Below are 16,771 nucleotides of genomic sequence, written 5' to 3'. Positions count from 1 at the left end.
TGTGATTTTCAGAAAGTTATAACAGTAATGCACAGCATTGGCAGGATGTGTGTACCCATACCATAATATTTGTGAGGCTGTGAGAATGTTTTTAGAATTACCACTGGGTAGATTTACACAATGGGGCTATTCTTATGATCACAAAAATCGGGCTAGGAAAATCCTAGCCCGATTTTTGTGATCATCAGAACCACCGGGCTCGCAGCCGAGCCCAGTGGTTCTGGAGCGGCTAAACCGCTCCTGTAGCCCGCCCCTTAGCCTGGGTTTGCGGAGCGAGCGCTCCACAAACCCGGGCTATCTGCTCGTGAGTAGCCATGGTGCGGCTCCGCGTTGCAGCTATTCATAAGTAGACCCCCGGCCAGGAGGCTTAAAACAGCCTCCCGGCTCGGGGGTCCCCCAGTATGCCCTGCACACTCGCGCAGGGCATACTGGGGCTTCCGGGGGCCGCACGGCCTCCGAACTCCCCAGCCCCTGTGGGCGGCCGATCCGGCCGCCCAGGGCTCCCTGCTCACTCGTGAGTGGGGAGAGCGGGCTTAGCCCGCTCTTCCCACTCACCCGTAAAAAACGGGTCTCTCTGATTGTGAGACCCAGTCCATCATGTGATCGAATTGCTGTCTCACACACATAGTTTAGACTCTTCTCCTGCTTATAGTCATGAGTGATTAACACTTTGAGATTCAGGAAGGATGCTGATATCTTGTTATCCTGGACTGATATCCTGAGATGACACAGGATCTAGAGGATAACAGCAATTGACACTTTTGGGATTCATGACATCTTGAATAAACTCTATGCTAGATCAAAAGGACCAGCCTGTATAAAAGAAGCCACCTCAGACATGGCCAGCCAGATAGCTTTTGCCTAACAAGCAAAGCTGCTCACTTATTGAACCTGTTGCTAAACTGCGAGGCAGAAGCACAGGTTCTTTCTGACATAGGCAAGAAGTCACTTGTGATCCTACCATGGGGCTAGAGATCAAAGTGATATCTACCTACTTCCAGCAAGATCCAACATGGTTGCATGAGGCCTGCCTGAACTCTGCTCTAGAGCATCGGGCCCAAGCTATGCACACTTGCTGTTCCACACCAAGACCTGGATGCTGCTTCTACAGCCTCGGTCTCCACTCCCCTGGTCCCTGGTCCTTTCCCCTTTTCTCCATCCCCTACTAACTCCTGGCTCCCCGCCATCCCATTCCTGAATGCCTTCCTTACCTTGCCCTTCCTCTTTCTGTCTGCCTCTGATTTATGTTAGGTTTTAGAAAGATTTAATATTGACCTTACACACACGTGTGATATTTAGGAACTCTGCTTTGATATTACTAGTAGCTACAATTAAATAATGCTCTGATATTATTATTACTATTAGCTATATGTGGTTGTGTTGTTTTCTACTCAGTCAGTTAGACTGATGCTGTTGCTCTGACAATCTTTTGTACTCAATAAAGCCCATTAAATTATTTGAGAGTGTTTGGTCTTCTTTCTGCCTTCAAGCCCAGAATATACATGGTCACCGTACAAAGAACTGGTCATTTTGTGTCACTGGTGAGACAAGCCTAGATTCCTATGCTAGCTCCCGAGGATATCTAGTATACAAATCAGACATGTTCACAACACAGGCAAGCCAATCGCTGGAAATATAACATATGGCAGGGCAGCGATACCCCGGGACAGGTTTACAAGGCTGGCCCATACAGGAATTATCTAATGGCTCTTCTTTATTGTTTGTACAATAAAGAAGTTACCTTGGGTGCAAGCATGCACTATTTGGCATTACTCAAAAGACAAACTGGATCAGTAGTGTCTCCAGTTGCTCTGGAAAGGGCATCTACATGTTTGCATGCAGAAGGTTCCAATTTTCCTCCCTGGTTTCTCCAAGATAGGGCTGAAAGAGACTCCTGACTGCAACCTTGGAGAAGCCACTGCCAGTCTGTGTAGACAATACTGAGCTAGATGGACAAATGATATGACTTTATAATGCATCTTCCTATGTTCCTATTTGCTCCCCATGAGAGATTCCTCCTATGTGGTGGTGAAAGATGCTGCTCTGGAGCAGACCACTCTCACATGAGAGTGGATGGCCATGTAGAGACCCATTCACAACTCATGAGAAGAACCGTCCAGGAGTAGACAGGGGTGGGGCTGAATCATTAATAAGAGCCCCTGGTGGCGCAGTGGTAAAACTGCCACCCTGTAACCAGAAGGTTACAAGTTCGATCCTGACCAGGGGCTCAAGGCTGACTCAGCCTTCCATCCTTCCGAGGTCAGTAAAATGAGTACCCAGAATGTTGGGGGCAATATGCTAAAAATCATTGTAAACCGCTTAGAGAGCTCCGGCTATAGAGCGGTATATAAATGTAAGTGCTATTGCTATTGCTAATGTGCGATGATAGCCCTTCTCCCCAGGACCGCTCTCTCATGACATGCATGCAGGCTGGATGACAGCTGCTGCGTAGCCTGATTGCTCAACACAAGCAAGCCATAGGGTCAGGTTCCCTGGCAACACCTCTCCCTCTCTTGACAACTGCCACGATGAAGTAGTCCAAGCAGTCCCTCTGCCTGTCCATTTGTATATCTCCTTATTCGTTTTTTCCACCATCACAACAACTCTGCTCTCATGGGATCACTAATAATCAGGGCTGCTCTCCCGCGATTCCCCACGGCAGCCAATCTACATACTCCACAATGCCAGTCCAAACCCAGGAAATTTGAATGAGAGCCAAGGTCGACCCCCAGGCCCAGTGTTCCCCTAGTCTGACCACCCAGTACCTCCCAGGCACATAGAATGGCAGCTGTTCTTTTGGGAGGCATGAAAGGGTTGCTCAGAGAGGAGGGGGTCATGGTGTACGAGTTCTCTTATTTACCAGAGAGAACAGTGGTCCCACACAAGTGGGGGCCCCCTTGATTTGGATGGGCTAACTCACGAGAGCGTAGTCTGACGGAGGACTGAAGGTCTTGGAGTCTCTGGTCCTCCCCAGTGGACTGGCCCTCTGATGAAAGGGCTAATCCTCAGGTGGCAAGCCAACACAGGGGCAGGAGTGTGGTTCGGTGTCCCTGGACTGCTTTGCTGGGTTCAACCACCACAAGAGCATCCTTGGTCACAGTGGGCCTGACCTCAGGAGCCTTTGCTCTCCATCATATACATATTCCCTCCTAGGAAGTTCTCATGATCCTTTCCTGGAATAACAGAAAAATAGTGCCCCCTTGCATCCCCCTATTGCCAGTAATTGTGCTTGTGGGACTGGACTGTCCCTGGGTTCAACCACCACAAGAGCATCCTTGGTCACAGTGGGCCTGACCTCAGGAGCCTTTGCTCTCCATCATATACATATTCCCTCCTAGGAAGTTCTCATGATCCTTTCCTGGAATAACAGAAAAATAGTGCCCCCTTGCATCCCCCTATTGCCAGTAATTGTGCTTGTGGGACTGGACTGTCCCTGGGTTCAACCACCACAAGAGCATCCTTGGTCACAGTGGGCCTGACCTCAGGAGCCTTTGCTCTCCATCATATACATATTCCCTCCTAGGAAGTTCTCATGATCCTTTCCTGGAATAACAGAAAAATAGTGCCCCCTTGCATCCCCCTATTGCCAGTAATTGTGCTTGTGGGACTGGACTGTCCCTGGGTTCAACCACCACAAGAGCATCCTTGGTCACAGTGGGCCTGACCTCAGGATCCTTTGCTCTCCATCATATTCATATTCCCTCCTAGAAAGTTCTCATGATCCTTTCCTGGAATAACAGAAAAATAGTGCCCCCTTGCATCCCCCTATTGCCAGTAATTGTGCTTGTGGGACTGGACTGTCCCTGGGTTCAACCACCACAAGAGCATCCTTGGTCACAGTGGGCCTGACCTCAGGATCCTTTGCTCTCCATCATATACATATTCCCTCCTAGGAAGTTCTCATGATCCTTTCCTGGAATAACAGAAAAATAGTGCCCCCTTGCATCCCCCTATTGCCAGTAATTGTGCTTGTGGGAGACTGTTTTGGTGTGGGGCACTAACAGGGGCAGAGAGGCAATGAATGGCTTAAATGTCATTTAAAGGGATTGAAATGCCTTTCCCTGCTGTGGGTGAGCGGTCCATTCTTTCTGAAAAGGCACGATCACATTCGGCATGCCCCCTTGTAGATCATGGCCAATGGCTGCCCCCTGCAGACATTCCAGCACTTTGCCCACAGTCTAGCGAAAAAAGCACTATGGAGCTTGCTGGGATGGTGGACCATGAAGAGGGAGTGGCTCCCTTAGCCTCAAACCAGAGGTTGCTGGGCTGTGGTTGGATGAATGTCTGTGATGTAATTCACAGTTCCAAAACATCAGGTTTGGCAACCTCCGGTTTCACACTACATGTGAATGCTGCCAAAGAAACATCAGGGTGTCCCCCTTTTTCATTTACATTGCATTTTTTTGATTTGTTCTTTATTAAAAGCAGAGAAAGGCAGAGATATCACTTTAGCTGAGGCTCAAATGTCACCACCTCTTTCTTGTTCGAGCCCCTTTTAGTGAAGTTGTTCTAAAATTGGTGGGGAGCATTTTGGGAAGAAATAATCTCCTCTGAAATGTACCTTGGTTCTTATTCAAAGTGTTATGAAATGGGGTGAAAATAGTCACCTATTCAGACTATCATTCTGCTTTGACTTTGCAATGTCATCACCAAGCCAAATCTGATGACTTTATGCCTTAATTAGGATGCCTATTCAGAGTGAGAGCAATGCTTCCTAGGTCATTCTGATTTGACTTTGTGATGTCATTCTGTAGTTCAGGTTCTGCGTTGGCATGATATCCACATATTGGGTGATCTTAATTGGCATGAATTACTTCAGGAAGAAGACCCTGTGTTGTTGTTTTTTAAGTGGCACCAAAGTTGCAGCTATGGGATTGAAGTCATTAACAGGTGGCAAACAGCACATGAAAAGGGTAAGTAAGAAGTGCCTTAAATTATCCTTCTGAAACAGCTTCTTTTGTGCCCCTCTCCCATGTCTGTGAGTGAAAATTAGTGCAACCCTATTATTCAGACTGCACAGCAAGACGGGGCTCACTTTCAGACTCATTTCTGGCTTTGTGGGATGAGTCACAGATGCTCTTCAACAGATATCGTTATCTCTATGCTGATAGACCATACTCTTTCCAAAGGCCCAGGCTGGTGCTTAGTACTTTCCATAGTACAAACAGTAAAAATGGTGTATTAAATTCATCTTCCTAGTTTTCCCCCCTTCTCCCCATACTTGTGCCAAGCCTCAGGCAAAATGGTAAACTGCTCAGAACTGGAATCTTGGTGCGTACCCCATTAGTCCAGTGGCTCACATTAAGGTTGCTTAAACTACTCAGTAATCTGTTTGCCATGCTCCTTGTTATTTTTTCAAGCAGGAATACAAATTAATTCCCCCTAAGGAGATCAAAACCAGGAAACATTTAAATGAGACTTCCTGCCCAGTGTGAAATACAAATCCTTTTCATCTGTGGCAAAGTGAGTGAGCCAGACAATAGTGTATTGAAATGGCTTATGCAATAAAGTTGTATTTGATCAAAGCTGATTTTCGGTTTTAATTAAGATAACAAGGTACCTGGATTAAGGCAACTGGAATCCCACTGACAAACTGTTTAAAGAAACACCGACGTTTTGCCATTAATTGAACACCCAGAGACCATATGTCAATATTGCTACTAGGCTGGGAAACGAAATGTGCAGCAAGCAGCTGAAGCTAATAAATGTTTTCTTCCTCTGCAGTGACAGGGGCCCCATAAAAATGACCACCAATGGTACATCAGCTGTGATATTACCTCTTTTGAAGTGTGACCGCTGCCAAGTGCTTGGGGTCTGGGTATGTCAATGGCCCAGCAGAATACATAGTCCAGACACATTTAGAAAGAGGGCCACCATCCTAACACATAGGAAAATGCAGCATCTGGTTGTTTGTCAATAGACTGGTGGGTGCTTCAGGCAGGATCTGAGGTGAAATTGATAGAGTTCCACCAAAATATCTAGGATGAGCAGAAATGAGCTGCATTTTGCTGCCTCAAGTAATCTAAACATCTTTTCTACAAATCTAACGGGTAATGGAATTTTGGACGGTACTACTACAGACTGTAGGGGTTTGCAGAGAGGGCATATTTTTAAATACTCTCCTTATTTTTTAAAATTTAAAAAAAAAAACCTCCCTGCGTGCAGTAAACTAGATGTCATGGCGTGGGCTCTGCTAATCCTTTCTCCCTGGTGTACTAGTTTTCTACATGCAGGGAGCTTTTCCATGCAGGAAATCCCTTCCCATCTCTACACCAGGCCAGAATTCTGGAGGCAAAGTGCAATGAATATTGCCATGCACACTGCCAATTAAAAGTGCCATATCTCTGGTAAAACTAGAACAATGGTGTAGAACAACGGACTCACAATTATTGAACTAATTTCTCAGTGGGTTTAGCAAAAACATATTTTAAAAAGCAATGCTAGGTATTTGTAGTTGATGTTTTAATAACATTTTCATCTAGCCTGAGCAATGAGATAAAGAGAAGGTCATTCTGGATAGCATACAATTCACTGGCAGATGGTAGAGAGTTATCAGAGTGAGGAGTTCAGCAAAATGACCTGCAGGGCCCTTCCAGACCTACAAATCTGTGTTAGTGACCTCCAGCCTGAGCGAGCTTCAGCTAGGTTTTGTTTTGAATCACTAACCTGGAGATCATCAGTAATCTCTTTTATCAGCTGCTTCTATTTTCCTAGCCATCCAACACCAAATCATTCTGCTCTTTATTGTGGTAGAAAATGTATGGCTAATTGAGAAATAAATTTTGAAAGGACTGACAAGTAGGAAAAAGAACCTTATGAAAAAAAAGAACATTTTTGTGCCTAGGGACAATGCGGTTTCCATGTTTTGGTGTGATTTTGTGCAGTGACCAGTAAAAGCCTGGAATAAATAAAGGGCTGGTCAATAGAGGCTCGAGTGTACTGTTACTCATTACCATTCTGTGAGCAAAAAGGCCAGAGATGCTATCAATCATCAGTCCCCAGTTCTGCTAGAGAAGCCTACTGAGATGACAGAGATGCCAACTGTGAGTCATTCATCGCTGGGTCCAGGTTTCACAACAAAATGATTCTATGTTGGGGAAGGATTGGCTGGGTTGTAAACACTGCTTTCTTTCAGTACTAGAAATCTTGGAACTTGCATCGTATATTTGGCTTTGAATGCTACGTAACAACACAGAAGCCCTATTCACACATTACAATCATTCAACACAGGTACAATCTCTGTACAATGTATGCATGTATGGATGTATACACACATAGTTATTCAGATCAATGCACAGTACCCTGCACCTAGTAGATTCACTTTTAAAATGCATGCATATACAGTCATTCACACACAAAACATGTACTTATGTGCAGATCTCTGTATACACAAATAGGATAATGTCTAAATAGGGCTAGTTAATTGCTGGCAAGATGATGAGTGATTCCCCTGCAGTACCTACTTTAATATTCTGTCCAATTTGTATAAAGATAGTTGATGTGTGGATATGTACTGCAAATTGATTGTGAAAAAGTCAGCCTGATGGATCAGGTAGGCCTGATGAAAGATCCTCAATTAGGAACAGGGGAAGTGCAACTGTTGGTCCTCTTGGATCTCTTGGCGGCTTTCAATACCATCAACAATGGTATCCTGGACCGCCTGAGGGAGTTGGGGATGGAAGGCACTGCTTTGCTGTGGTTTTGCTCCTACCTCTCGGGTAAAGTCCAGATGGTGTCGCTTGGAGATTGTTGCTCTTCAAATGAGAGCTACTTTATGGAGTCTTGCAGGACTCCATTTTATCTCCAATGCTTTTAAAATCTACATGAAGATATTGGGAGAGAACATCAGGAGTTTGGATGCAGGGTGTTATCAATTTGCTGATGCCACCCAAATCTATTTCTCCATAGCAACTTCATCAGGAGATGACTTAACCTCTCTAAATGTTTGCCAGGAATCAGTAATGGGAATGAGGGAGTTGAATCCAAACAAGATGGAGGTATTCATTGTGAGAGGCCTAAACTTGGGAAGTGGTTTAGATCTGCTTGTTCTGGATGGGGTTCCACTCCTCCTGAAAGATCAGGCATGTAGTTTGGGAGTACTAGATCTGGCCTCCGAAACGTTTCGGCTCCAGGGGCTGTTTTGGCGCTTCGATGCCAACGGGGGTAGTTCTTTAACGGTGGAGGAAGGTGCACTCACCCCTCCAGCCACATTTCCCCCACCAGCGCTCCGTTATTTTCAAGCCCCTCGGGGCAGCAGCATTCCTCCCTGCCGCCCCATTGTCCTCATCGACCGGAAGTGTCTAGAAGTACTGATCGTGCATGTGCCCATTGCGTGTGTGCGTGCCTGTTTGCTGTGTGCATGCATGCGTGATGGGCGCACGAGCAATTGGTACTTCTGGTCACTTCCGGCTGATGAAGACAACGGGGCAGCAGGGAGGAACACTGCTACCCCAAGGGGCTTGAAAATAATGGAGTGCCGGCGGGGAAAATGTGGCGGGAGGGTTGAGTGCACCTTCCCCTGCCGTTAAAGAACTACCCCCGCTGGTGCTGAAGCAAATTCGGGCACATCCCTATTTAGCAGACCAGGGGGCAAGGCCTGAAGCCTGAAATGACTGGCCTGAAACCTTGCTGCTCTACAGCACCATCTCAGTAGTAGTGAGAAGAGAAACTGCAGCCTGTCAAGCTAGGCAGTTTGTATGATCTGGGGAACCAATAAGAGCCTTGCTGGTCTTATATAACTTCTGTCTAGGGCTTGACTCCCCAGTCTGAGCAAGTTTCGTTTTTCAAATTATGTGAACTTAGAAGCAAGTCCATGATAAAGCAAATTGTGAAATAAACTGGTTTGCATAATGAATGATGGTTATTGATGTTCCTTAAAGAAGAAATACCTGCTGTTTTGGCTTCCGGAAAATCTGACCACATCAAAGGGAACAACTTTAGCATGGAGAGTTCTACAGTCTTTAATAGACTTCTATTTTAATAGAAGTTCAAACGTCTTTAACATGGGCAGGCTTCCAGCCTTTCCCTGAACAGGTAGATGCTGTTTCAAGTTCTTCTGTTCAATGAGGGAGAAAACTTTCAGAAATAGCAAGACCAACTGAGAATTTACCAGCCTTATCGCCAAGCTGTGTAACAAGCTGTTGTGGCAAGCTCAAAATCAACAGGATTTGGAAAACATATTTAGGGTAAACATCTGCTTTCCTGGCCATGGATCAGGCTAATTTGACCTCTTTTGCACTTCATTCCTGTGCTGCTCATGCCAGCTTTCTGTACTCTGCTCACATCAGCATGACTCAAGTAAGCAGGGTACAGAAAGCAACCACATCTTGCTTTCTTCTTGTTCAAATAATAGTTCCTGGGCTGAGTCTAAGAGATCCTGGGCTAGGCAGCAGCTGGAGCCATGAGAAACTCAGGAAGGGAGCTATTGCACCAGCAAAGAGCAGACTCCCAGCTGACAGACCTATATGCAAGTCAGGAGCAGTGTTCCCTTTAACAGGGATTTCCAGATGTTGTTGACTACATCTCCCAGCATCCCCAGCTTCAATGGCCTTTGGCTGAGGATTATGGGAGTTATAGTCAACAACATCTGGGAATCTCTGTTAAAGGGAACACTGTCAGGAGTCCCACCCTTTCCTGGAACTTCAGAATGGCCCAGTTCAAGGCAGGTGCCTGAGGTGGCCTCCCTCTCCTTCCTAGTGAGCCCATTGCAAGCCAGACCATGGGCTGTCACTCTACTCCAGTGCTGGTGTCCTGCCTCTGCTCCTGGAATTCCGGTGGTGATGGAGGGGGTCCCAGAAATGGAACTGGGGTCTTCCTGGGGTTGCTTGGTCTTCAGCTTCTGCTAGTAGGGGCTACTAGCGGAATGGGCTTTAGCAGGTCTGAGTTCATGGGACTGGGGTGGGTGGGTTTCCAACAGGGCCGAGGGTCTTGGGTGTGGCTCAGTTTTCCTCTTTGTCCAAGAGGGCCTCCTTGGGGTCTGAGTCTGGGTGTATCCTGACAAATTGCTAATTAATTATTTGGTGATTCACTTATTAATAGGCAGCTCTATTACTGTGTTCTCTTCTTACATTAAACTGAACTGAACAGAAATCATTTAATCTTGCAGAAGTAATAGCCTTAGTTATTGTGAACCTTTTACTAGAATCCAGTGGCCTGTTCAAACAGCTTCCATCATGAGCCTGTATGGCAGAAGAAAGAATTTATTTTTGTGGCAATTTGGGAACCTTTTATAAACTTTAACATAGCACAAGGTCTTCCTCCACATCCAAGATTTGGGTTTTGTTTTGTTTTAATTGAGGGTTGAGGGCAGCGTATTAGCAGATTGGTAATCACTGACTGTATTACTCATATTTCTATTTTTGCCTTTTGTGATATTTGTTGAGAGGGAAAGATTATCATCGTGGGGGGATGTGAAATTTTGGATTGTTATATGAAACATGCCATATGTAACTGTTTGAAGCTCAAGAGTGGAGAATGTGGTGGGTTTTTTTTTGTTTTTGTTTTTTCTGTTTCTATTTATAAATAAAAATCTTTAATAAAAAAAGAATTTATTTTATATTCATGACTCCCTGGTCTGCAGCTATTGAACACATTCACATAATAAAGCGGTATCACTTTACATCGCTTACACTCAGCTGTTTCCCAGGGAGGCTGACAATGTTTTTAGCTGGATTGGAGTATAAGCATCTCTCCTAAAAAGTAGGCACTTATGCAACCTTTCGTCTATGATATTGGAACAAGGGTTGCTGCTGAATTCCAGAAAAATCCCAATTTTGATGGCAGATTAGAGAGTGGGCAGGTGGATGTCTGGGCTAACTCACTAGGTCACTCTAGTTCCAGATGTGACTTCCCCCCCACAGTGCCTAGAAGAGGCCACTGAGCAGGCTGCAACCAACACAAACACAAACCGGCCCTCCTCACTGCCCATGTAGCACACTGAAGAATTTGCATGTCAATGCTTTATGCATGTGTAGCTTGTGAGAGAAATGAAATGCATCAGCCCAGGAGCTTGCAAATGTCAAGGTAAATTTGTAAGTTTTATTTCAGCAGCCACAAGATTTAACTGTGTGCTTTGATAGAGGTGAGCGACAACTTAGTTATTTGGCTGGCTGTGCCACTGAAACTGGAGTCTCATCTAATTATTGTTTTCAAAGTGAGTGATGTGCCACATATTTACATAACCTCCCCCTCCCCTCCCCCTCATTTAACTCTTCAGCAGTTTTATCATTTAGACACAAAAGCACCACCTTCCTAATCTAGTGTATGGTCTGATGACCCAGACAGTGTCTGGTTGTTTCCAAGGCATTAATATGGGAAATAACATAGCTTTGATCCCTATTGACAGTTCAGACTGTTAGGACTGTTGTTCCTATTTCCCCACCAAACTGACACATTGTTGCCATCTGAGAGTCTGCAGAAAACTCAGTCCTAGAGGCTAAGCACACACCACACAACTTCTAGATCCAAAGTCTCAGCACCTTTGTAGCAATAACTGTTGGCAATAATGCTCCTCCGTGAAGATTTTAAGCAAACGACACTAAACTGCCATGCTCTACCGTGCCTTCCAGGTTTAATGCTTCCAAAGATTATGAGTATAAAAGGTCTGGTGCGCAAGCAGAATTCATGAGATTGTATCCCATTTCCAGGAACAGGTCTTTGCAGAATCTCTTAATCCATCTAGGCTATTTCCAGACTAGCTGCTGGAACACCAGCAAAATGCCTCCATTCAGGCAAGTTGCATTCGGATCGTAAACAGTAGGGGGAGCAGTCTCGCAGCAACTAACAACCTGAAAAAACAGCAACGTTTTCAACCCGAATATACGACGTCCTTGCTCTGTATCGCAGCAATTAAATTTACAACAAGGCATTGGAAATGTGAACGATGCCATGCTGTCCCTGTAGGGACTGCTGTGTCATGACACAGGACGCGTGGAAGCACACTTCTGAGATGCGCCCTGAACCCATTGTAGCGCCTAGTCTGGAAAGCACTCAGAATCAAAATAAAGAGATGGAGAGAGAATAGAAAGGAACAATATTATCTTATATCTTGAGACACAAGAGCATGTGAAATAATGCAAAACTTTGCTCATCTCCAACAGGGAAAAAGGAGATAACACAGGAATATGGGAAGCTGTCATATACGGAGTCAGAACATTGGTCCACCTAGCTCAGTATTGAATACACAGACTGGCAGCAGCTTCTCCAAGGTTGCAGACAGGAGTCTCTCTCAGCCCTATCTCATAGATGCCAGGGAGGGAACTTGAAACCTTCTGCATGCAAGCATGCAGATGCTCTTCCCAGAGCGGCCCCATCCCCTAAGGAGAATATCTTACAATGCTAACACATGTAATCTCCCATTCAAATCACCACTACAAATTAGTGCCTCCCCCCCCACCCCCCTCAGAAGAATGCTATGATTGATAGTATCTAAAGCTGCTGAGAGATCCAAAAGGACCAACAGAATCAAACTTGCTCTGACAATACCTTATTGGAGATCATCCATCAGATCGACCAAGGCAGTCTCTACCCCATAGCCCACCCGAAAGCCAGTTTGAAATGGGTCTAGTTAATCAGTTTCCAAGACTGCCTGGAGCTGGGAGGCCACCACACTATCAACTACCTTGCCCAACCATGGAAGGTTGGAGACAGGCCTGTAGTTGCTTAATTGGAGATCCAATGCAGGCTTTTCCAGAAGAGATCTAATTATTGCCTCCTTAAGACAAGAAGGTATCCTGTCCCCCACTCAAAGAGGCTTTTATAATATATTGATTGATTGATTGATTGATTGATTGATTTTACATATTTTTATACCACCCAAAACTTACGTCTCTGGGCGGTTTACAACAAAATAAAAAACAACATTAAAACATTAGTTAAAAACAAAAAACAAGAAATTTAAAATATGACAATTAATTTTTTTAAAACCAATATTCTAAAACAACATTAAAAACAATCAAAACAGTATCAGTTAAAAGCCTGGGTGAACAGGTGCGCCAGGCCTTCTACAACAATCCCCCTGCCAGATAATATAAGCCATGCCGGACAAGGGTCAAGAGAAAAGGTGGTAGGCTGTACTGTTCCAAGCAGCTTGTCCAAAACCTCAGGAGTTACAAACTGAAACTGATACAGCCTAACTTCATAAGAGGAGTTGCTGGACACCTCCACATCAGACACTGCAGTAATTGTGGGGTCTGAGTCTAAATTGGCTCAAATTTGAGAGTTTATCCACAAAGAATTCATTTAAAATGTCACAGTGGGTAATTGATGGTTCCAAATTCTGATTCATGGGAGGAGGGGTACATACTAGCCCTCTTACAACCCTGAACCACTCTGCTAGATGTGAGCTTGTGGCAAAGAATAGTTTCTTTGTTGCCTGTATTGCCTGAGCATAGATCTTCAAATGCACTCTATGTTGTAATCTGTCAGATTCGAGTTGAGTCTTTCTCTACTTGTGCTCCAGTCCACCTTGCTACTTCAACCTCCATAGTTCTTCCGTATACTAAGGGGTCAATTTTGAAGCACATTGGAGAGGATGCTTAAAAGTGATCATGTCTACTGCCCTGGTGAGTTTGTTATTCCAATTCTCTACCGGGGCATCTACAGGATCACCGGCAGAGCCAATACTAAATCCTTCCAAGGATTCTTGGAATCCTATTTGATCCAATAAACTTCTTGGGCGGACCATCCTAATAGACCCCTCACCCCTGCAGAGGTGGGACATGGTTGTAAGTCCAACCTTAACCAGATAGTGGTCCGTCTATGTCAAATGGGGAAATCACAGAAGTCCCCACCCATGGAACACCATCCTGATCAGAGTAAAAGACCAGATCAAGCATGTGACCAGCAGCATGTGTTGGTCCTGAGACCACTTGGGATAGGTGGGAGAGGGGCATAGTAAGGCTGGAGTGGTCCCCGGGACAAATGTGTAGTTGGGCTCCTGTCCCCACTCCCCACCTGCTTCCCTTGTCCCATATCTTAGTTGCAGAACTATAAGGATATGATGAAAACCAAAACATTTTTTATCACACCCTTTATCTCATGCCTATGTAAATAATATCAAACATTTCCCATCCACAGACACTTTCACACACAAACTTGCATTTGTGCATCCCCCTGGCTCAGACATACATGTGTTTCTGGGGAGGGGGCAAGAGGAGGCAGTTGCCCTCCCCACCACCTGGATCAAGCCAGTTCTCATTTAATTCAATGGGGCATTCTCCTAGCAATGGGGTATAGGATTGCTGGCTTTGTCCCCTCCCTTGAAAAAAACCTGTGGACACCCATGGGGATCCCCCTCCCCCTCCATATATACTTCTTGGAGATGATTCCTCTTTTTCGAAGCCTGTCGGGATGCCATGTTACCTGGTTGCCAGTGTGGCCCTGAGGAGTCTGGAGAAGGGTGTGGTAGGGATATGCACAGAACCGGAGGTCCAGTTGTGACATGCAAACGTGCAGCAGCAACTTCCGGTCATTTGCTGTCCAAGGAGGCACTGGGGTGGCAAGGAGGTATGCTGCCACCCTGCTGGTGTTGGGGACGTCCCCCCCATTGCCCCCCCCCAACATTAGACCCAGAGATACCAACCCAGAAGTATATGGAATTCAGGCCTGTGTCTGATTTCATTTTATTAAGAAATGAATTAAATGCCTGGACTCAGGGTGAACTGACACCCAGGTCTCAACTGCTCTGTGAAGGAAGAGGCGATCCAGCATTGTATTGTGAAATGGGTACTCAAAGAAGCACAAAAGCCAGGCCAGAACAACCCAAATGTTAAAATCTGACCCATTATCAGATAATGTCTAGAAGAAGTGAGAAGCTGAGCTCTCACTTCCTCCTGCAAGGTCTCTGTTAATCTTTGTCAATGATTGCTCTGCTATACTCAATTGCTCTCTATAGAAATTCCACTCTAGGTAAATGCACACAAAGAAAACACCTGTAGATTAAATCCTTGTACTAACACCTTTTAACACCTTTTGGGACCAGGCTGGCAAATCTGGGAGAAGAGAAGGTGCCCATTTGCAGCTCAGAGATGCAGATTTGCTTTGGGCAATGTCCCCCCCCTTCTAAATTTACAGCTTACAGAAGATGGGATTCAGATCTCCCTGGACTGCCTGAATAATTAAAAGACGATATCCAGAAGGTAACAGCAAGTTGTCACCTTTTGGGACCCAGGAAAGATGAGGAGATTTTGAATAGACTCTATGGGAGATCAAAGGAAGATACAACTATAAAGAATGAGACCTACTGGACAGAGAGCTAGCAATCTTGCCTAACAAGCATACTTGCTCAAGAGCCATCCCAGAGTTTGCTGCTAAGCTGCGGGGCAACAAGCAGGAACTCTGTCCATGGACATGAACTCTGTGACTTATGCTGCACAGTGAGAAGTCAAGACTTCCCCAACCATGGTGCTCTGACACTCAGCCTTGCTCTGAGCAAACTGCATGCTTGATCATCACTCTAAAAAGCTCCTGTCTCAAGCCACAGCCTCGCTCCTTCAGCTTAAAGCCCCACTGCTCTCAAGCCTCTGCTCCTGGTAATATGCTGCCTTCACAAGCCTTGGATCCCTCTTCCCTCCTTTCTACTAATCACTGCCATCCCTCTCCTAAGCCCTCCCTCCTTCCTTCTTCTCGCTAAATGTTTTATTAGGCTTTGTTAGATTATTAGATAGCTGTAATTACTGATTGCATGCACATATGTTAGTTAGAATAACACTCGTAGCATTGAGGGAAGCAGCCCCTCCCCTCTACTCTTGGGTTTTGCTCGATGCAACGTCACATGGCATGCCTCCGTGATTTCCTTCTAGCCAATGTGGTGGTGGTGGTGAGAGTTTTCTAAAGAGCAATATCTGCATTTCTAATGCTATCTGCATTTATCATGCTACTGATTCTACATCAGTGCCTCTCCCTATTTGCTCTGGTGTTTGCAGAAAAAGTAGCTTAAAACCAGAATTTTAAAATCCTGGAAATACTTCGAAATAAGCTAGAATTCGCAAGACAAAGCCCAACTTGTGTGTGGAGTGGGTCCAAGGGTCTTGAAGGGACTTCGGGATAAGTTTGACTGGTGTGTGAATGCACACACTCTCTTCCGAAGGAGATTCGGGGTAAAAGCCATGTCTGTAAAGCCTCCAGGTGTGCTTATCTCATTATTGAAGGCCTGCTCATGTAAAGCTCTCCCAACAAGTAGAAAATGGCTTGTACACCATCTACTAGCCGAGCCACATCTATAATAACCCATTTTGCTATTTCAGAACACTATCACCTCATTCTGCTGCATAAGTAGACTCAACCTAAGTTATTCTGCAGTAGCCACATGGAACATTTTCATTTGAAAACCCTGGAGGCTGCAAAGCAAGTAGAAAATGGTAGAAAATGGCTTGTACACCATCTACTAGCCGAGCCACATCTATAATAACCCATTTTGCTATTTCAGAACACTATCACCTCATTCTGCTGCATAAGTAGACTCAACCTAAGTTATTCTGCAGTAGCCACATGGAACATTTTCATTTGAAAACCCTGGAGGCTGCAAAGCGCTCAATGATATCCATACCATAATAACTTTTAAATAGCTATTCGTTTTCTCTGGCTGGTCTCTTATTGCCATTTCTGCCTATGTTTCTTACAAAGGTCATCTACCCAATGCCTTAGAAAGGGGAATATATCTTTGTGTGCACAAAACATTCAATTAGCTTGTCAAATGCCAATGTTGCTCTATAGAAAATGCCACTGGTCTACCTCTTCCGCCCATTAACTGCTCTTCATCTCTTCTTTTAAA

This window comes from Hemicordylus capensis, chromosome 1 (genome assembly GCF_027244095.1).
Source record: "Hemicordylus capensis ecotype Gifberg chromosome 1, rHemCap1.1.pri, whole genome shotgun sequence".
Lineage (NCBI taxonomy): Eukaryota > Metazoa > Chordata > Lepidosauria > Squamata > Cordylidae > Hemicordylus > Hemicordylus capensis.
The sequence above is the reverse complement of the archived record's forward strand: the minus strand, read 5'-3'. Positions refer to the sequence as shown.